Source organism: Ambystoma mexicanum, chromosome 7p (genome assembly GCF_040938575.1).
Source record: "Ambystoma mexicanum isolate Mex_15411 chromosome 7p, UKY_AmexF1_1, whole genome shotgun sequence".
Classification (NCBI taxonomy): Eukaryota; Metazoa; Chordata; class Amphibia; order Caudata; family Ambystomatidae; genus Ambystoma; species Ambystoma mexicanum.
In genome coordinates, this window is record NC_090939.1 from 187,514,612 (window position 1) to 187,537,098 (window position 22,487).

Consider the following 22,487-nt stretch of genomic DNA (forward strand, 5'->3'; position numbering starts at 1 on the left):
ATAATTGTATTTTAGAATACATTTCTGGAGTTGATACATTTGCAATTTTGTTTCCATAGATTGAACAACTAGGGCTGTCCCTACCTGGCATAGATGCCCCACTGTGATTCTGTATAGAGGTCACGTTCCAATGTTATAAGGTGACAGACTATCTGTGAATGTACCAAAGGTTCGTAAATAACTGAATTCAAGGTTTTGAAAAGTTGGGGAGTGTCAATTGAAAAAAACCAGGAGCAAATTATATTTCGATTGGAAAGACTGATTCGCAGAGAAATTTCTCAAAAGCTGCATGCTACCACCCTGGCACAATACTATGGTGCACAACGTATTCCACGAGGTCTGAGGGTCTACCTTAAACCCACTCTTTGTAAAGAGGTCTCTGATTTTGTCAAGAAGTGGGAACAGATACTGAACAAGTGTTCACTTGATTTAATATTGTTAACAATAGAAGAACTGTCTAAATCTGTCACAAAGTTGGACAAAAAAAATCAGTGAATTAAGTGAACAACTTAGCACATTTAAATCAAGTGAAGAACTTAAAACCATCCTGGACGACATCAATCAATCATTGGAGCAATACAAGAAGGAAATTGAACAGCGTAAAGTCTGCAGATTCACACGGGACACCTTAGACTATTCACAGGATATTGTATACTCGTGGCAGGAATAATATCAAAATACAAGACCACCTCGTCCCAACAGACCTCCCAGACAAGATAACAGTGATATAAGTAGTGATATGCCATCCAGCAGTGAGGACAGCCGACGTCCCAGGGACACAACAGAAACTCCATCTACGTCCATACATCCGACCAGTGGCGGACTACATACATCTCAAACAGCTTCAACATCATTAGCCACACCTCAGGCTTTTTTGGACAAAAGATTACACGAGGAGGGACAAAGAAACCTAAGATCAAAGAACAAACCCAACAACTAGTGGTCAACTTATCCTCCAAACAAATGACTAAAACACAATTGGATGTTCTCCAGCATGGGGTCTGGCATGGATTCACATGCTCATGAATATTCCCCCGTCGTCAGGCTGGGAATCCTCGGTAAAGAAAAAATCGGTATCAGTTTCGTTTCTGATCTGTCTTTCTTAGTAGTAACCAATCACTGATCTCTGGGTCATACTGCCCCCAGCCAATGACTGCCCTCTCCCTAAGCCCCGCCTCTGGCAGCCATCCTCAGATTTTTACCTCACGCTCAAGTTTTGGGAGTCCTCATTCTTAGCTCTCGAGTTTTTTGCTGCGTTTTCATGCTTTTTCAGGAGATTTCTCATTTTTTCTGTCTAATCGAGCCTCAAGCTCCACCGTTTCTACTTCTGACAACGGGGACCCGTTTCGGAATTCTTCTACGCCCCTCAAGGGTGAAGTTTTCGTTGAGTTTACACTTCTTGGAGGGTTCCGGAAGATCTGCGGCCCACCTCAATGCACATGGCCCAGGACAAGGGAAGCTCAACGCTCGGATCCAAGCTGTTCAGGTGCTGCCCTGGATGCGGATTGCAAAACATTTTCAATGAGGACCAGCATTCGCGATGTCTCTACTGCCTTCATGAGGACAAGACGCACGTGGAGAAGCACTGTGCGCTCTGCAAGAACCTTTCGGAACGGACCAAACAAGATCGTCGTTCCCGCCTCGCCGCCTGGCTGGAGAAGGGCACAGCAGGTGAGAAGGCGAAATAAAAGTCTGAGCGGGCTTCTAAGTCCTGTGAGGGCTCCCCGGTGACGGGGGCCCAACAGAAGGCCAAGCACCGCGATTCCGCATGCAACGGGGGCACCGAAAGGTCAGGCTCTTCGGCTGCCAGGCAGGGCGCTACTTCCCCGGCACGTTCGACCACGAGCCAGCGCTCTGGTTCGGGGAAGAGGAAGTCCGAGAACCCGGGTAAGCCGCTGGAGCGGACCCGGTCGATCTCGAAGGGGGAGCGAGGCGCTGACGCTCCCCCCAAGGCAAAGGCCCAGGACGCACCTAAGGTGGTGAGGGCTTTGATCCAGCCGGCAAAGACCTCTATGGAAGTGGTCGCTGCGACCCTGGCGAAGCCGGCTGAGACTACGCCAGTGGAAATGGCCTCTGGGCCCAGAGTATCCCTGCCACCGCGGAGGGAATCCTCTTTCCAGCCCATCGTTAAGACCCCCGTGAAGTCCCCGGCGGAAAAAGAGGGGGGTGCGGTGGCCATTACAGACTCGGAATCAGCCTCTGGGGAGGAGCTGGTGGAAACCGAGAAGGGCCTCAACGAGAGGTTCGAGAAGATTCGATCCCAGGGGGCGGTCCCTGCTGACGTGATCGAAGATGGCGACGATGATGACGAAGAGGGCCCAGTGGAGCGGCCATCCTGTCCGTCGCAGCCATTACCCGAGCCCCAGGATAGCTTGGCGGCCATTTTGTTGGAAATCCAATCCTTATGTACCGAGATAAGGACGAGATTACCACGGACCCCGATGGAGGATCCAGAACCAGGCCCGTCGGGAAGCCCTCCGAACAAGCGGAGGAGAGTCCACCCCGCTCCGCCCTTCGTGCCTGCGAGACCTGTGGACCCCGCATCCCCCCCGCCGGACCCTAGAGAGGATACGGCGATGGAGACAGCGACAGGGACGGACGATGACGGCGGCAATGACACAGCGGACATCCTGTCATCACCCCCCCCCCGCGGGCTTCTCCAGCCGACGAAATTGGCTCTTTCCACGCCATGATAACCAGGGCATCCGAGCTCTTCCAGCTCTGCCCTGAAGAACAAAAAAAGGAAGGGTTTCTGTACCAACGACGAGAGGCCAAGAGGAAGACGGTCCTCACGGTGCCTTTGCTCAACGACATCTGGGACGAGGGGCTTGCTGTCCTCAAGAACCCTTCCACGACACCCGCCAAGAGGGACATGTACGAGAAGAAGTACGGAGTCCCCGATGCCGCCCCCTTGTGCCTCAGGGCCCAGCCCACGCCGGACTCTGTCGTCTCAGCAGCATCTAAGAAGAAGGCAGCGGGTGCGGCGGCTTCAACTTCCACTTCCCCGCCGGACAGCGAGGGCAAGAAGTTGGACTCCATGGGACGACAAGTTATCTCGTCGGCGGTGACGACGATTAAGGCGGCCAATGCCTTAGCAATCGTGGCCCGCTACGACAGGGAGCTCTGGTTCAGGATAGCTCCCCTGCTAGACTTCATACCTGACGACAACAGGGCGGAGGCCCTAGAAATTCTGCAGGAAGGCGAGGTGGCGTCGGATCACTCCATAACGGTGGCAACAGACATTGCCGATACCGGATTTCGCCAACTGGGCAACAGAGTTTGCCTCCAACGACGAGGATGGCTCAAGGCCCCCACCGAAGCACCCCAGTGGGAGGCCGGCTGACGAAGTTCGTCAGCGTGTGGGAGTCCATCTCCACCGACCGTTGGGTGTTGGACACCCTGGCCAACTGGCACTCGCTGGAATTCCAAAAGAAGTGCCCTTGCATTCCTCCCGTGGCCAGGAAAGAGAATCACGTCCCTCAACTGCTGTTGGAGGTAAGGGCGATGCTCAAGAAAGGTGCCATCGAGCTCGTCCCCAGGAGGCTCCGGGGATCCGGAGTGTACTCAAGGTACTTCCTCGTCAGAAAGAAGACAGGCGGTTGGCGCCCCATCCTGGACCTGCGTCGGTTAAACAAATACATCAAGGCGCAGAAATTCAGGATGGTCACCCTATAGCACGTGCTGGGACAGCTAGAGGAAGGTGACTTCCTATCGTCGCTGGACCTGAAGGATGCTTACTTCCACATCCCCATTCTAAAACGGCACAGGAAGTTCCTCAGGTTCGTGGTTCAGGGACGCCACTACCAATTCAGAGCCCTACCGTTCAGATTAAAGTCAGCACCCAGGGTGTTCACCAAGTGCCTGGCACCAGTGGCGGCGCGGCTGCGCCTGCAGGGGATCCACGTCTACCCCTACGTGGACGACTGGCTAATCCGGGCAAGGACAAGGGAACTCGCCATCAAACACACGGCGAGGACCTTCCAGTTGCTCACAGAGCTGGGGTTCGCCATCAACTACCCCAAATCCCACCTGGTTCCATCGCAAGTAGCACTGTTTCTGGGAGCAAAGCTCGATACAGTGGGGCAATTGGCCTCCCCTTCAGAGGAGAGGACCAAGACCATCCTGGGCAAGGTGCTGCGCCTGTTAGCCACGGACGTGGCCAGGGTGAGGTCCATCAAGTCACTTCTCGGGATGATGTCCTCATGCATCTATCTTGTACCCCTTTGCAGACTTCGGATGCGTCCGCTACAGGAGTTCCTCGACGCCCGCTGGTTTCAGGCGACAGGCTGCTTCGAGGACAGGATCCCTCTCGACGAGGATTTCCGTCGGGTGATCCTATGGTGGGGCACCCGTGCTCACCTCACTACAGGCACGCACTTTCAAACCTCTGCGTTTCAGGAGACGGTGACGATGGACGCCTCTCTGGAGGGTTGGGGGGCCCACACCGGAGATCTCCACGCAAGAGGCCTTTGGCTCCCGGAGGAGAGGTCTCTTCACATCAACATTCTGGAGCTCCGAGCGGTGTTCTGGGCTCTCAAGTCGTTCCTTCCGTCCCTCAAGGACAAAGTGGTGAGGATCTTCACCGACAACACCACCACGATGTTCTACATACGGAAGCAAGGGGGCACCAGATCCCCAGCCCTATCCAAGGAGGCCCAGGATCTGTGGCACTGGGCCGTCGCCCAGGGGATGTTTCTGGTTCCCTTCCACTTGCCGGGAATAAAAAACACCATCGCCGACTCACTCAGCAGGGAGCTGCGCTTGTGCCACAAGTGGGAACTGCGCCAGGATCAAGTGGATCGGCTCTTCCAACGATGGGGCAAACCCCAGATCGACCTGTTGGCGACGGCGACGAACTCCAAGTGCCAGAGGTCCGCCAGCAGGTTCCCATAGCCGAGGAGCATGGGCGATGCTTTCTCGTTCCCCTGGGACGGCCTGTTTCTATATGCGGTCCCTCCGTTGCCATTGCTGCTCCGCCTCATCAACCAGCTCAAGAAGTCCAGGTGCAGGATGGTCCTCGTCGCACCGGCGTGGCCGAGGCAGATCTGGTTCCCGGACCTTCTGGACTTGTCAACGTCCCCACCAGTCAAGCTGCCGGCGGACGCGGATCTTCTCTCCAGAGAAGGAGGCGCCATTCTCCATCACGACCCACAGTCGCTGAACTTGCAGGCCTGGCTCCTGCAGCACTAGAGTTTGGAGGGTACGATATACCGGCTGATTGCAGAGAGGTTCTTGCAAAGGCCAGGGCATACTCAACTCTCAAGTGTCACGGTCATAAATGGAAGAGGTTCTCTGTCTGGTGCCGTGCACAGAAGATTAACCCTCTGCGGATTACGGCCCCTCAAGTACTGCCGTACCTACTGTCGCTGGCCAAAGCTGGACTGGCTCACGCCTCCATCAAAATACATCTGGCTGCCATCTCCCGATATACCAGGACTACGGGACGGGCGTCCTTGTGGTCTCATCGCCTGGTGAAGGAATTTATGAAGGGACTATTCCGATCATTCCCGCCGGTGAAGGCTCCTGCCCCGGCGTGGGAGGCTAATGTGGTGCTGACCAGGCTCATGGGGGCCCCATTCGAGGCTTTGCATTCGGCGCCTTTGAAGTTCCTGTCATGGAAGACAGCGTTCCTTGTGGCCATCACCTCTGCACAATGAGTGGGAGAGATCCAGGCCCTATCTTGCAAGCCTCCATACTTGACTTTTCATGACACGAGGGTGGTGCTGAGGACGCACCCCTCCTTCATGCCCAAGGTGCCGTCGGACTTCCACCTCAACGAGCCCTTGGTGTTACCAGTTTTCTTCCCGTCGCCTTCGACGCCGGCAGAGAGGACTTGTCATGATGCCCGCTCCCGGGGAGCCGGTTCAAGCCCTGCGTCCCCGAAAGCGGACATCCAGTCCCCAAGGAAGGACCCAGCAACCCCGTATAGGGGCCCTTTGGACAGTGTCCTGGCGCCATAGGCGCCAGGCTCATAAGACATCAGTCCTGGTGCCATAGGCGCCGGGCTCATTATGGAAGTGCTTGGGTGCACTTACCTGATGCAGACCATGCTGCAGGATCCCGGCCTCCTTGAGGCCTGAAAGGAACTACTTTACCTGTGGGACTAATTTACCATCCGGGCGTGGTCGGGGAAGGATACATACCTGATTGGAGGAAGGATACATACCTGGAACTTCTTCCAAGGCTAGTTAAACCCCACCCGAACAGCCACACGTGCTTCGCGTTGTTCTGCATCTAGCAGCTGGACGCTCACCGTGTCTGCTCCTGCTTCCTGACTTCTGCCACGCCTGCCAGCAATCTGGATCACCTGCAAAGGAAGAGAAGAAGAGAACAGAAGAAGGAAAAGTCCTTACCTGCTAAATCCGCATCCCGGAGACATCTCGCCGACAATCCTGAAAAGGAAGACTTTTATTTAAAAGCTCATCGCGTCGATCGCTGCAGCGCCGCATTCCACTCACCTTTACAGGGCGCCTCCATGTTCAGCAGCGATCATCCGGATTCGCAGTCACGCCCCAGCGCCTAGGGAGAAAAAGACCAGAACAAAAGGTGAGAGAGAGAAGGGAATAAGGAAAGCTAAATCTCCATGTTAAGACTTACCTGCTGATTCATTCCCTCTTCATTTCGGGTCCGCGCCGCATCATGGCATTTCCGGACCCCGGCCCCTAAGGGGAAAAAGATACATCAGCGTTAATGAGCGAATGAAAAGACATTACCAAAAAACGCTCATTAAAGACTTACCTGATTTCTACAAGGATTTCACCTCTCATCTCGGGTCGGTGCCTGTTCCCCTGGCATTCCGTACCCCAGCCCCTATGGGGAAAAAGACACTAGCATTAGTACATTAATGCATGGACACAAGGGGAACCTCTTATCAAAAAACTTACCTGGAAGCCAAGCAAGTTTGGTTCTCACCAATCCGAAAATCCAGTGAAGTAACTGGATACCAACGCGCCCCTGCATCAGAAGCAGGATGGAGAGCTCGTCCTTCCAGACCCTAAGGTGATACGCTACGAGGAATCACAGAAGGGTTTCGAGGAGGGTGAGAGGGGAAAGTGGGAGGCTGATTGCATTACCCCGCAGACAGTTAATCCCCTATTTTCGCCTACAGAAGGATACTTCTGCGAGCCAGACAAGCCAGATTTGGGGGCCCGGTCCAGTCCGTCTTCCGAACCCTGCGCATCACCTTAGAAGAGGTCACAGCAGCGCGAACCAGGCCAGCGCCTCCGTGGGAGTCAGGTGAGCGTTACAGGACTTTGCACTTGCTGGATGTAGTTAGAGCGCTGAAGTTCTACGTGGACCGCACGAAGAGTTTTCGGAAGACGTCACAACTGTTTGTGAACTTTGGGTCTGTGAATCAAGGGAAGGCTCTCTCGAAGACTTCCATTTCCAGATGGCTCTCCGGCTGCATCATGCACTGTCACTGGTTGGCAAACCGACCGCTGCCCGGCTGTCGGAGAGCCCATTCCACCAGAGCGATCGCTGCTACCACGGCGTTCCTGTCTGGTGTGCCCCTGCTGGACATCTGCAGGGCTGCTACGTGGAGGTCGACGCACACCTTCACAAGATTCTACTGCGTCAATCTGGACTCCAGGGTCGGCCAAGCAGTACTGCGCAACCTGTTTTCCTAAGGTGAGCCTGGTGAGGAGGTAAGAATTGCTTAATGTTGAGTTTGTATGTAATGCTTAATATTGAGCCTTTGCCACCTCCCATGGTTGTGCATGTGTGTACTGCTATGTATTCTTTTATTCATGAGCATGTGAATCCATGCCAGACCCCATGCTGGAGAAGGAACAAGTTACTTACCTGTAACTGTTGTTCTCCAGCATGGGTCTGGCATGGATTCACATGCGAACCCTCCCACCTACCCCTCTGCGGCTCTTCACTTGGTCATACTGCCACTTGGCGTGCTACCAAATCTGAGGATGGCTGCCAGAGGCGGGGCTTAGGGAGAGGGCAGTCATTGGCTGGGGGCAGTATGACCCAGAGATCAGTGATTGGTTACTACTAAGAAAGACAGATCAGAAACGAAACTGATACTGATTTTTTCTTTACCGAGGATTCCCAGCCTGACGAAGGGGAATATTCATGAGCATGTGAATCCATGCCAGACCCATGCTGGAGAACAACAGTTACAGGTAAGTAACTTGTTCCTTTTCAGCTCTGCCCTGAAGAGAAGAAGGAAGGTTTCCTGTACCAACAGCGCGAGGCCAAGAGGAAGACAGTCCTGACCGTGCCTCTGTTGGATGACATTTGGGACGAAGGTCTCACCCTTCTCAAGAACCCGTCTACGATGCCTGCCAAGAGGGATGGGTACGAGAAGAAGCACCGGGTCCCCGACTCGGCCCCTTTGTGCCTTAGGGCGCAACTGACCCCTGACTCAGTCGTCTCAGCAGCAGCCAAGAAGAAAGCGGTGGGGGGGCATTGGCCTCAACGTCAACTTCCTCGCCGGACGACGAAGGAAAGAAGCTGGATGCAATGGGACGACGAGTTATCTCGTCGGCGGCAACAACGATTAAGGCGGCCAACGCGATCGTGGCCCGCTACGACAGGGAGTTATGGTACAAGATCGCCCCCCTGTTGGACTTCCTACCGGAAGACAAGAGGGCTGAGGCCCTGGAGATCTTGCAGGAAGGTGAGATGGCGTCGGACCACGCCATAACCGTGTCAACGGACATTGCCGACACCGGTTTCCGCCAGCTAGGCAACAGCGTTTGCCTCAGACGACGAGGGTGGCTCAAGGCGACGGATTTCTGCCAGGACGTACAAGCCAAGGTTTTGGACATGCCGTTCGACGGGAACAACCTGTTTGGGAAAACAGTGGATGAGTCCCTTCAAGCCATCAAGGCGGACACAGAGACGGCGAAGGCCCTAGGAGTTCTCCTGCAACGAAGGCCATCCTTTCGGAGCTCCGGAGGCAAGCAGGGTGCCTCCAAGGGATTCGGTGGTGGCTCCTCTATGTTCCGCCAAGCGGCCCGCTCCTCATCACAGGAAGCCTATAGAGGACGAGGCAAGTCGGGTGGATCCCGTCATCGTCGCCAGGGAGGCCAAGGCGGCAAGGCGTCCTCCAAGCAAGATTGAACCGACCGTGGCGTCGGGCCCCCACCGAAACACCCCGGTGGGAGGCCGGCTGGCGAAGTTCGTCAGCGTGTGGGAGTCCATCTCCACCGACCGTTGGGTGCTAGACGCCCTGGCCCAGGGGCCCGCCCTCAATTTTCTAAAAAAGTGCCCCTGCATTCCTCCTGTGGCCAGAAAGGAAAACCACATCCCTCAACTACTGTCGGAGGTAAGGGCGATGCTCAAGAAAGGTGCCATCGAGCTTGTCCCAAAGAGGCTCTGTGGCTCCGGAGTATACTCGAGGTACTTCCTTGTGAAAAAGAAGACAGGAGGGTGTCGACCCATCCTGAACCTACGACGACTGAACAAGTACATCAAGGCACAGAGGTTCCGGATGGTCACCCTCCAGCACGTGCTGGGACAGCTGGAGGAGGGCGATTTCCTGTCGTCGTTGGATTTGGAGGATACATACTTTCACATTCCCATTCTAAAAGGACATTGGAAGTTCCTTAGGTTCGTGGTCCAAGGGCGGCACTACCAGTTCAAGGGCCTCCCGTTCGGATTGAAGTCGGCACCCAGGGTTTTCACCAAGTGCCTTGCTCCAGTGCCTGCGCGGCTGCGCCTCCCAGGGTCCACGTCTACCCCTACCTGGACGATTGGCTCATCCGCGCAAGGACAAGGCCTTAAAACACACAGCGAAGACCGTCCAGCTGCTCACGGACCTGGGGTTCTCCATCAACTTCCCCAAGTCCCACCTGGTCCCCTCTCAAGTCGCACTGTTTCTGGGAGCCAAGCTCGACACAGTGGCGCGTCTGGCCTCGCCGCCGGAGGAAAGGACAAAGGCCATCCTAGGCAAGGTGCAGTGTCTGCTGGCCACGGACGTGGCCAGAGTGAGGTCCATCAAGTCCCTCCTCAGGATGATGTCCTCTTGCATTTATCTCGTGCGCCTGTGCAGGCTGCAGATGCACCCTCTACAGGAGTTCCTCGACGCCCGCTGGATTCAAGCGACGGGCAGCTTCGAGGACAGGATCCCCCTCAACGAGACCTTCCGACGAGCGATCCGGTGGTGGGGGTCCCGCGCTCATCTAGCGGCAGGGACAGACTTTCAGACCCCGGCCCACCAAGTGACGCAGACGACGGATGCCTCCCTGAGGTGGTGGGGAGCGCACACCGGAGATCTTCACGCGAGAGGCCTTTGTCTCCCGGAGAAGAAGCCACTCCACATCAACATCCCAGAGCTGCGGCCAGTGTTCTGGGCCCTCAGGTCTTTTTTCCCGTCCCTCAAGGGCAAGGTGGTGAGGATCTTCACCGACAACACCACCACGATGTTCTACATCCGGAAGCAGGGCAGAACCCGATCCCCAGCCCTATCCAAGGAAGCCCAGGATCTGTGGCATTGGACCGTTGCCCAAGGGTTGTTTCTGGTGCCGTTTCTTCTGGCAGGGATAAAAAATACCATCGCCGACTCACTCAGCAGAGAGCTGCGCTCGTGCCACGAGTGGCAACTACGCCAGGATTAAGTGGACCGACTCTTTCAGTGATGGGGCAAACCCCAGATCGACCTGTTCGCGACAGCGACGAACTCCAAGTGCCAGAGGTTCGCCAGCAGGTTTCCCCAACCGAGTAGCATGGGCGATGCTTTCTCGTTCCCCTGGGACGGCCTGTTCCTATATGCGTTCCCTCCGTTGCCGTTGCTGCTCCAACTCATCAACCAGCTCAAGAGGTCCCGGTGCAGGATGATCCTCGTCGCACCGGCGTGGATGAGGCAGATCTGGTTCCCGGACCTTCTGGACTTGTCGGCGTCTATACCGGTCAAGACGCAGATCTTCTTTCCAGAGAAGGAGGCGCCATCCTTCATCACAACCCGGAGTCGCTGAACTTGCAGGCCTGGCTCCTGCAGCACTAGAGTTTGGAGGGAACGATATCCTGGCTGACTGCAGAGAGGTTCTTGCAAAGGCCAGGGCATCCTCAACTCTCAAGTGCTACGGACATAAGTGGAAGAGATTCTTTGTCTGGTGCCGTGCACAGAAGATTAACCCTCTGCGGATTACGGCCCCTCAAGTACTGCCGTACCTACTCTCGCTGGCCAAGGCTGGACTAGCTCACGCTTCCATCAAGATACATCTGGCTGCGATCTCCCGATACACCAGAACTACGGGACGGGCGTCCTTGTGGTCTCATCGCCTGGTATAGGAATTTATGAAGGGACTGTTCCGATCGTTCACAGTGGTGAAGGCTCCTGCCCCGGCGTGGGAACTCAACGTGGTGCTGTCTAGGCTCATGGGGGCTCCATTCGAGCCTTTGCATTCTGCGCCGTTGAAGTTCCTGTCGTGGAAGACAGCTTTCCTTGTGGCCATTACCTCCGCACGGCAAGTGTGAGAGATCCAGGCCCTATCCTGCAAGCCTCCATACTTGACTTTTCACAACACGAGGGTGGTGCTGAGGACGCACCCCTCCTTTGTGCCCAAGGTGCCATCGGACCTCCACCTCAACGAGCCCTTGGTGTTACCAGTTTTCTTCCCGTTGCCTTCGTCGCACGCAGAGAGGACTTTGCACTTGCTGGATGTGGCTAGAGCGCTGAAGTTCTACGTGGACTGCACGAAGAGTTTTCGGAAGACGTCACAGCTGTTTGTGAACTTTGGACCTGTGAACCAAGGGAAGGCTCTATCGAAGGCTTCCATTTCCAGATGGCTCTCCGGCTGCATCATGCACTGTCATCGGTTGGCAAACCGACCGTAGCCCGGCCGTCCGAGAGCCCGTTCGACCAGAGCGATCGCTGCTACCACGGCGTTCTTGTCTGGTGTGCCCCTGCTGGACATCTGCAGGGCTTGTACGTGGAGGTCGACGCACACCTTCACGAGATTCTACTGCGTCGACTGGGATTCCAGGGAGGAGTCCAGAGTCGGCCAAGCAGTGCTGCGCAACCTGTTCGCCTGAAGGTGGGCCTGGTGGGAAGGTAAGAGTTGCTTAATGTTGAGTTTATCTAATGCTTAATGTTGAGCCTTTTGCCACCTCCCGTGGTTGTGCATGTGTGTACTGCTATGTATTCTTATGTTCATGAGCATGTGAATCCATGCCAGATCCCATGCTGGAGAAGGAACAAGTTACTTACCTGTAACTGTTGTTCTCCAGCATGGGTCTGGCATGGATTCACATGCGAACCCTCCCTCCTACCCCTCTGCGGCTCTTCACTTGGTCATACTGCCACTTTACGTGCTACCAAATCTGAAGATGGCTGCCAGAGGCGGGACTTAGGGAGAGGGCAGTCATTTGCTGGGGGCAGTATGACCCAGAGACCAGTGATTGGTTACTACTAAGAAAGACAGATCAGAAACAAAACTGATACTGATTTTTTTCTTTACTGAGTATTCCCTGCCTGACTGGGAATATTCATGAGCATGTGAATCCATGCCAGAGCCATGCTGGAGAACAACAGTTACAGGTAAGTAACTTGTTCCTTTTGAACCTTGGACTATCATTTACTCCAACGCAGAATACCACTCATTTAGAAGAAAGGATAAATCTACACCGCCTAATGAGAAAAATGCATCTCAAAGTGTTTTGATGTTGAACCACCAATGGACATTCCTACTAACACTGATTACTTAGAGATCAAACCGAAAAGTGCCTTTGACCCACCAATTCACAATACCACACTGAAGTTATTTGAAACACAGATGTTGAACCAACTCAAAACTATCAACTACAATACAATCAAGAAATACAACATCAGGAAACACCAAAGCAAATTTATGAAAGAATTAGCAGACGACAATACACTAACTTTTAACCCAGCGGACAAGGGCGGAGCTATCATCATAATGGACACTACCTTTTACAATGAACAATGCAGGACATTATTGGATGACAAACACATACATACCAATTGATGAGGATCCAACACAGAGGATCTTAGCAATGATCGAGACAGTATTACTGGAAGCTACAGAGAATGACTGGATTACTGAGAAAAAAAAGAACATTTCTGTACAAAACCAACCCGATCATACCCGTATTTTACGGTTTACCTAAGATTCACAAACAACTTCCAAGTCCACCCATGAGACCTATTGTCGCTGGAACTGACAGTGTATTTCACCCGTTAGCTATATATGTGGACCGTGTTCTACAGCCCATTGTCCAACATACCAGCACCTACCTACGTGACACAACCCATTTCATAAATATCATACAGAACATAAAGGATCTTGACTCTGAGGATTTACTTGTCACATTAGATGTCCAAAGCTTGTACACATATATCCCGCAAGACCAGGGCATGGAAGCCCTGGAATGGGCATTAGTACAAACTGTATAGCTGATAAGACCTTTATCTTACAGTTAACCAAAATCATTCTACACAATAACTACTTTAGATTCAACAATCAATTTTATCTTCAAGCTTCTGGCACCTCAATGGGTTCAGCAATCGGTCAATGAAAGGATCAAGTTAACGATGGAAATAGGCAACCCTAAAATTCACTTTTTAGATGTGGAACTAGAGATCAAAGGGGACACAATTGTTACCAACTTATTCTCAAAACCAATGGATGTTAACAACACCTTACATTACTGGAGTTACCATCCTCGGCATCTACGCAATAATCTACCATACAGCCAATTCCTTCGAGCCAAAAGAATCACATCGGTTGAGTTCACACTAGCATTAGAGACGGACAGAATGCCGGAGAAATACTCTAATCGGGGTTATCCGGAGTAAATCATCACTACAGCTAGAAACCGAGCAATCTTAAAGACACGAACTGAACTACTGAGCAAATTACCTGAATCCAAAGAAATACCTTTTTTGTACACCCTTAAATACTCAAGCCAAAGTCATCATATAACCAGACTTATACGAAAAAATTGGAGGATCATCCAAATAGATCCACATCTGTTGAAACTTTTCCCAGAACCCCCACTGATAGCCTACAAAAGAGGCCACAATTTCAGAGACCAACTGGTGAAAGCGGAACGAATTCCAGAATCTCGTCAGACTACTCTTCATACCAAGAAGGTGGGAACCTTTGCCTGTTTGCATTGCTCGAACTGCAATAACATTACTAAAGGCGATTACGTGAGGCATCCACGCACAGGAGCAAAAATCAAGTTAAAACAATATACCACCTGTGATACTAAATCAGTGATTTATGCCCTCAACGGTCCGTGTGGAATATACTACGTGCGTCAAACCCAAAGGAGAATGAAAGAAAGACTCAATGAGCACAAAAGCAACATCAGAACTCATCATTTACGTTCCCCCATAGCAAAACATTTTACAGAGACTAAACATTCAGTGGCTTAACTCCACTTCCAAATACTGGAGATAGTAAACCGATCACCATGGGGCGGCAACCACGGGAAGAAAATAGACCAACGAGAATTATACTGGATCGATAAATTGGACAGTATGAGTCCTCACGGAATGAATGAAGATTTCCATTTAGGAGCGTTTCTCTAATCAAATCCAATCCAACCACCACACTCTGGAGCAATTGACGCATATCAACAGTCAGACTTGACACTTAATATCTCTTTATCCCTCATCTGCAATAGCTATACAGATGTTCACGTAGGATTCAAGACACTGAGATATTGCATTACCAATGGAACCTGACACATGGGAGCTAGTTCACACAATAGCTCTTAAGACGATGTTGGCAATACAGTCCACACTCTTGATAGTAGACTACTGGGAATATCAGCACAGCACCATCATTTGTTGATGTATACTTAAACCATTACCATTATGACCAGTAACCTTCCCACTTAGAGGGAATCGACTTTTGGGAATAACTGTCTAGGTATCCTGAGACCCTATATGAGGGCACAAACATTATTAACATTTTACACTATTGAAATCTAGTTGTGACTTATGATGTCAACAGTATGTACTTTACATGGAACCAGCACATCAGTACAGAAATTTGTATTGCCCAAAAACAGCATGTGACTATTGTTTCCTTTACGGGATGGTTGCCCTACAATAGATTGTAAGCATAGGTGCCTCACTGACTGATCTAATATTATTCCTTAACTTATCTATGAATGGTAATCCAGCATTGCCTACGTACTGTGATACCCCTCGGGACCAGTTCCCTCAATACATGAATTTTCGGTCTGCTTTAGACAATCCACTTGATGTTTTCTCCTTTGGAATAGTAAATCCATTTACAGATGACATTTCCCTGTATTTCTCGAGAGTGACTTGAGTACGAACAGAAGGTGTTTTTTTTGCCGTGATGAGATACGTGGTGACGTCGTAAATCTTTGTCTGAGGACATTGCGCGTCCATCACTGCGGGCATCTTTTTCCTGACTAGAGTGACATTTACTATAAGCATCCACAGACATGCGTATTCATATTCGCATTCTGCATTTAACTCTTGCAAATGTCTTATTTTTCATACATCTTTTTGATTGTTATGACGCGGAACGTGATGACGTCAGATGCTCACATCTGACGTCATCACGCAACGGCCTCCATTAACGCCATTTACAGACACAACGCACTCTGATGGCATCCTCGCTCCTACCGCTCACCCCGACGGTTGCGTGTTACACCTCTCCACGGATGAGACTCTCTTGTTACCTACAGCACCTAGACTCCTGTATTCTGCACAGAGTTTTTTTCAAATGAGATTTTACATGTAGTTTTTTCATATGAGATCTATCCCACACACACCCTCTTTTGGGTTTGATGGTCTTTACTCTGATACAACACAGACTAATAATTATCACGGCGCATCGTGACAGCACTTGGTGGACTTTGGTACCTTTCTACTTTTGACCACTTTTGTGTAGTTGTGGTGAATATGATAATCTGGTGACTATACAAACTTATTAATTACACTTTTTCACGCGCCATTCCGTTTGACCTTTTTTAGTTCTCATATTCCAAGAAAGTAGTAGAATAGCCCTGTTTTATTCTTTTCATGCAGAATCTTATCCATTGAGAGTGAACCTCTTTCTTTGGGAGTATTATTTCCAGTATTATGCACTGAAGGCCTGAGGGCTCATTACTTACATGTCACATGCTTCCCACTGGGAGGTAAGCCTCGGAGCATTATATCTATACCTGTCCGAAATACTCAGGCCATTATAATTGATACTTAGCCATATTTTATCTCATTACAGTTTCGAGTCAGCACTATAAGACCCCAGAAGTGGGAAACTTGATAGATTGTCCTCTAAGAATTACAAGCAACCACAAGTGATGCAGCAACTGTATATATACGAACATGCTTGTCAATGGAGGTATGACCCCTCCCCTTTTTTCAATTGACACTCCCCAACGTTTGAAAACCTTGAATTCAGTTATTTACGAACCTTTGGTACATTTACAGGTAGTCCGTCACCTTATAACATTGGAAAGTGACCTCTATACAGTGGGGCACCTATGCCAGGTAGGGACAGCCCTAGTTCTTCAAGCTATGGAAACAAAATTGCAAATGTGTCAACTCCAGAAATGTATTCTAAAATACAATTATTTGTTTCATAATCTGCAGATATCAGAATTCTGGAACAAGGAATATGTGTTGAATAGAGCTACAAATAACCACTCCTGATGAAGGAAATGTTTTCCGAAACGCGTTGAGTTTTTATTAATCATTACCTCTGATGATATGATATCAATATGGAATTAATATTGTAACCCTGTATTTTCAGTTGGAATGTTTCTTTTGCTCCTCTTTGTTGAATTGTATTAAATAATGATTTGCTTAATCTTACATTTATTATGCTTAATTTAGTTGACCTTTGAAGAGGTTTTTGGCAATCTCTCCATCTTATAATTAATGGAATTTACCCATTATTTCTACTACTGAATATCCGATAAGAGTGTTCTCGAACAACTTACTCACAAAGTATGATTTAACCTGAATGTATAGAATTACACATTTATGAACGTTACTGATCAATTGTTTGTCATTGTACAATCCTTCGAGTGTGCAGGGGACGTGAGTGTTCCACAGACCATGGACACTTTCCTTTCTTTTGTACTTTGCTCACCGCAACACAGTGCCAGTGTTGTGTTACTCTCCTCTGCACCTCACTAACTTAGTGACTTCCAGTTAATTCTTGAGTTACGTAGGTGTGCCCCCGTTACCCTCTCTTTTTTGCTGAACTCTGCCATCCAAGCAAAAAAGCCTCACCTTTTATGCAGGTTTCTCCCATTCATTCCAGCACTGGCTGTCAATCACCCAGCAGGGTGGCTGTCCTTCCCGGACAGCCAGCCGGTCAATCACCAAGGAGTGCATTCCTGTCTCCTAGGAGACTAAGCACAGGGAGTTTCTGGCACCACCCTCACTTCTGCCCCCCACCAGACACCCTGGAGACAGAAGCAGGTTTCACTCGTGAAGCCCGCCAAAGACAAAATGAACAAAGGGACCAAACCTGGTTTGGCACGCAGAGTAAATCTCAAGAAGGACCTTTCCACAAAGAAATGGCAAAAAAAGAAGACCAGGCCATGGCCATTTTTTCGAAAATGGCACCCAAGGGTGCTTTGCTGCAGCTGCGAATTCAGCCCACGGTAAAGACACGCCATGGTAGTAAAAAGTAAACCACTGCCACAAGCCATTCATCAAGGAAAGGGTAACATAAAATTGTTACATGAGAAGTTAGACAAAGGGGATACTAGGTAACCCCTCCAGCACCCTATTGTAAGATAGTGTGTGCTGGGTCTAAACAGTTACAATTTTAAAGTAAAGTCAATTTCACTTTACTGCTCCTGTAAACAGTAGTTATCCAAGAGAGAAGGTAGTTAAACCTTTGGGGAAATCTTGAAAGACTTCCCTGTAGCACTGCAATGAAGGTGCTGTGTGCTACAATGTAAAAGATGTCTATGGAGTTTGTCAGACTCCAAAAACAAACTCAATCCAGGTAAAAATGAAAAAGTCCTGAGTCCAGCAAAAGAGCTGGGGGGTCTCTAAGGTAGAGATGAATTAACGCATTTCTGGGAATTATCCCTAACAGGCCTCAAGCTGGGAGGCTTGTGAGAAGCAAAGATGCAAGCAACTCTGCAAAGGGCAGCAAATGCAAGTCTCCAGGGAGAGCAACCAAGCTACGCACAAGAGGTAAGTACCCCTTGTTACACAGTACCTTGAGTCTGAAGAAAAGGTTCCAGCTGGTTTCTGTTGTAGTCCTGCAGATCCTGCTGTTCCTGGGCCTCAGTGATGGGGACAAGAGGGAGGACAGAGGGAGGACGTCTGTGGACTCCAACACTACGGTTTGAAGGTCTGCGGCAGCAATGGGCACACTTCAGATCAGCAGCACTTTGCGGTTTCAGCTACTCGCAAATAGCACCACTGCGGTTCTTGGACACTTTGTGGACTTTCCTTGCTTATGGGATCCAGCACTCTGTTGAGGAGGCTCAGGCTTGGTTAGTCCTGCTTCAAGGGAGTCTGGAAGATCTTCCTGGAGCTCGGGTCTGGCTTAAAGGCGATGCACTCGATTCTGGTGTTCCTGTCCCCTGGCACTCGGTTCCTGCACCAGCAATGGAAGTACATCAAGCAGAGAGAGGGGTTCCAGGCAAGTTTGAGGTCGATTGATCCCACCAACCCAAGGGGAGAAGTTGTTCTTTCCGAGCTTGTATAGTTGATTAGAAATTCAGAGCTTCAGCACTGCAACAGGGCTTCACCGGGGAAAACTACGGTCCAGGAGGGTGCAGCAAGTTTCTCTTTGTTTTTTCTTTGGTTCCTTCGTCCAGTGGTCGACTCTGCCTTCCTTGCAAAAGACCTTGCCTTTTATGCAATTCTCTCCCATTCATTCACAGCCTAGCTGTCACTCACACAGCAGGGTGGATGTCCTCCAAGGACAGCCAGCCGGCCAATCACCTTTGAGTGCATTCCTGTAACCAAGGAGACTAAGCACATGGAGTTTTGGGAAACTCCCTTGCTTCCTGCCCTGACAGACATGCTGGAGTCAGAGGCAGGCTTCACCAGTGAATCCTGCCAAAGACAAAGCGAAGAAAGGGACAAAACATGTTTTCTAAATCTCAAGAAGGACCTTTCCAACAAGAAATGGCGAAAAAAGAAGACCGCGTCATTTTGACAAAATGGGCACCCATGGGTGCTATACTGCAGCTGCTAACGCAGCCCGCGGTAAAAACACAATGATAGGACAAAGTAAACCATTGCACCAGCCATTAATTAATGTTACATGAGAAGATAGACAAACGGGATACTAAGTAACCCCTCCACCACCCTATTGTAAGATGGTGTGTGCTGGGTCTATAAAGAGAAAAATGTAAGTAAAGTCAATTTCACTTTATTACTTTTGGAAACAGTAGTTATCCAAGAGAAGGTATTTAAACCTTAGCAGAAATCCAAATGATTTCTCTGTGAAACTGCACTGAGGGTGCTGTGTGTTACAATGTAAAAAGATGATGCCTATGGAGTTTGCAGTCTCCAAAACCAAAAAGAACACAGTGTTCAAATCAAATAAAAATGCATGAGCGAGTGGGGAAAAAGGTCTCTCTTCGGGATAAAAATTAAAAGTCCTAAAGTCCAGAAAAAGAGCTGGGGGTCTCTAAGGTAGAAGGGAATTAGCACATTTCTGAGAATTCTCCCTAACAGTATCCATTGTACAAGTTGTACGTTTACACAATCTTTTATAACAGTTCATAAACTGAAAGTCAACACTTCACTCATCAATAAAAAAGTTTGAAAGCAACAACACAAATGAAAAGAAAGAAAGAAAAAAAGAGAAGAAAAAGAAAATAAAATAAAAACCTTGCAGAAAACAGTTACAATTCTTGTCCTCCTTAATTCAATTGATTGAGTTCACATTAACACGCATTATTTAAATCCAAGATTCCTTGCTCAGTGACTTTGGTGATGTCAGTGAAGATAACGATTAACATTTTTACCAACACAATTAATGATGACAGTTTAGAAGTCATCATTAACCTGTGCCATAGATCACTAGCCAAAACCGTAGATTTTGAGTGCACAAATCGTTCCAAGTAGTATATTCTCTGGTTGTTGAATTTGGGACATAACATCACCAGGTGGAATAAAGATTCAGTCATACTCAGATTACACACACTGCATCGTCTCAGCTCATGCGGTACTCCCAACCTGGGACCTACAACCTCCAGTGTTGGAAGGCAATTTAGCTGAAATTTTAAATACCAATTACAGTACTTTAAGCTCGGAAATTTTGCCAAGTAGGATCTTAGCTTAGTAGAAGGTATATACAGTAAATGTTTTCCCTCATAAAGATTTAGGCGGCACAGATCCGATAGATCATTATGTTTGTCCCATTGTTTAACTTGGTTGTTAAAAAAAAAATCAGATTCAGAGCCGTCTAGACCCAGCATGTGTGTGAACTTGTCTCTGCTCATTTTTAGTTTTTTTTATGAATTGATTTATGTTTTTCAAAAACAGACTATTTAGTTGGTACCTCAATGAGTTCTCTCCTGATCTATCCAGAGAATAGATTAGAGACAGAGTCTTACTAACATACTGTGACCACCAAGACGTTAGACTCAGCTGAAGTCTGATGAAACTTATGGGGACCGAGATGGGGAGCCCCAACACTTTTTTCAGGATTTTTCCTCCCAAGACATCGAAGAATTTCCTGTCGGTGATGTGTAGTAGTTCGCATCCATAAAGAACAATGGGCGACACTTTACCTCTGTAAAATTCTATTATACGATACAGAGAGTATGTACAAAGTTTACTTTTAATCCTTTTCATCAAGGAAAGACAAGAGGAGATTTTTCCATCTATTTTGGCTAGTTCCTTCTCCTTTTGTTTCTTTTGTATCGAATTGAATCGACGCACTGCATGATATTATTATTCATTTTCCACACATACTGCCTCATTACGAGTTTGGCGGTATTCCGGCGGATTTCCCGTTGAGCACTGTTTGCGCTTACACCATGCTGCCTGGCGGAAAGTACTCCACACCACGAGTCCGCATGCACGCGCACTGGGACATGGCGTTAACGCAAATGGTGCTTCGCGTAATAATTGGCCATGAAACCATAGATCCATCGCACATTGTGCTACCGTCGAGCCGCGGTGCTAATAGCGTGCGCTAATAGCTGGCGGGAAAAGCTTCACTGCCGAAACGGGAAATAAAGCGGTGGCCATTTTGGAAATCACAATCCGCCGAAATCACAGCATCTGCAAGCCATTCACTCCTGTAAATATTGCAAAATGTCTAAGGAACGCACCAGGAGCAAGTCAGCCCTGGATAGGGTGAGAAAACCAAAGTTCTTTGACCAGGAGCTTGCCATACTGGTGGAGGAGGCAGTGGCCCATCAGGAAGAGCTGTATGGCCCACTGCAGCGCAAGACAACTGCCCAGCGCAGATATGGATGCAAATCAGCCAGAGGGTGTCTGCTGTGGGCCGTGTGCCCAGGGGTGGGGAGGACTGCCGCAAGCGCTTGAATGACTTGCAGGTCGAAGTACGTGGCCTACTGTCCCAGCACAGGAGTGCAAGTATGTCGACTGGAGAAGGGCCAGCACCACCACCACCGAGCTCACCACCTGGGAGGAGCAGATGACAACACTCATCAATATGGGCAACATTGAGGGAGTTGGAGGAGCGGAGGCCGGCACCGGTACCCAGGAGGCTGCAGGTGAGACCCCCCCAATAAAAATGCATGAACCTGTAAGGGCCATGCCTCCAGACCCTGAGTGAAGGCATGTGCATGCAATGTGCATGAGGCACCGCAGCCACCCATATCTGACCCCTCATACCACTGTACCATAGCGCCTCCTTGTCCCCCGAGTACGTGCACTGCATCAACACAAGGCCCAGGGGAAAGACATCCATGGCCATGGCACAGCAACATGATGTGCGAGTGTGCATGAAACCCACCCCAGCAACATGGGAGCTATGCATCCCAAGCAGACATCTGAAGATGTCACGCCAACATGTCCAAGCAGTGTCTCTCCCCAGTACCACGTTCCACCGATCACAACATGGGGAGTCACCAAAATGCAATGGCGAAGCATGATTGAAACTGTGTCCAAACCCACTGTAAGGCATGATATGCATGATACAAATCTAAGCTGCCCTCAACTCATACATCACCCTATGTACCCCACAGGCACGCAGCGCTCTTCACAGGCCGGTGATGGTGAGGAAGCAACAACATCCAGTCTCATGACCCGGCACGTTTGTACCAGCACCACCACCCCGCAAAGGGGCCGGGCAGAGAAAACACAACAACGGACACATCCAACGTCACCCCACCGTAGCCCAACCAGACAGGTGCAGCATCCACAGGGCCGCAGGGCAACAGCGCCTCATACTCCAGAAGCCACCACGGGCACCCAGGACGTGGAGGAATCCATCTGGTCTGACTCTGATGAGGGCCACACACCCACAGCAGCATGACGCACTGCACTGCTGTCGTCACCCAGCCTCAGTGTCACACAAGAATTGGCCACACCCCAGGGTAGCCCAGAGCATGCGCCA

At 50.0% G+C, this 22,487-nt stretch overlaps 1 protein-coding gene across 1 annotated transcript in view; it reads left to right on the plus strand.

Annotated features, from left to right (window-relative positions):
- Positions 1–22,487, plus strand: part of LOC138525817 (interferon-induced GTP-binding protein Mx1-like) — a 1,137,278-nt gene that overhangs the window by 247,326 nt on the left and 867,465 nt on the right. The gene's annotated exons all lie outside the window — the stretch shown is intronic.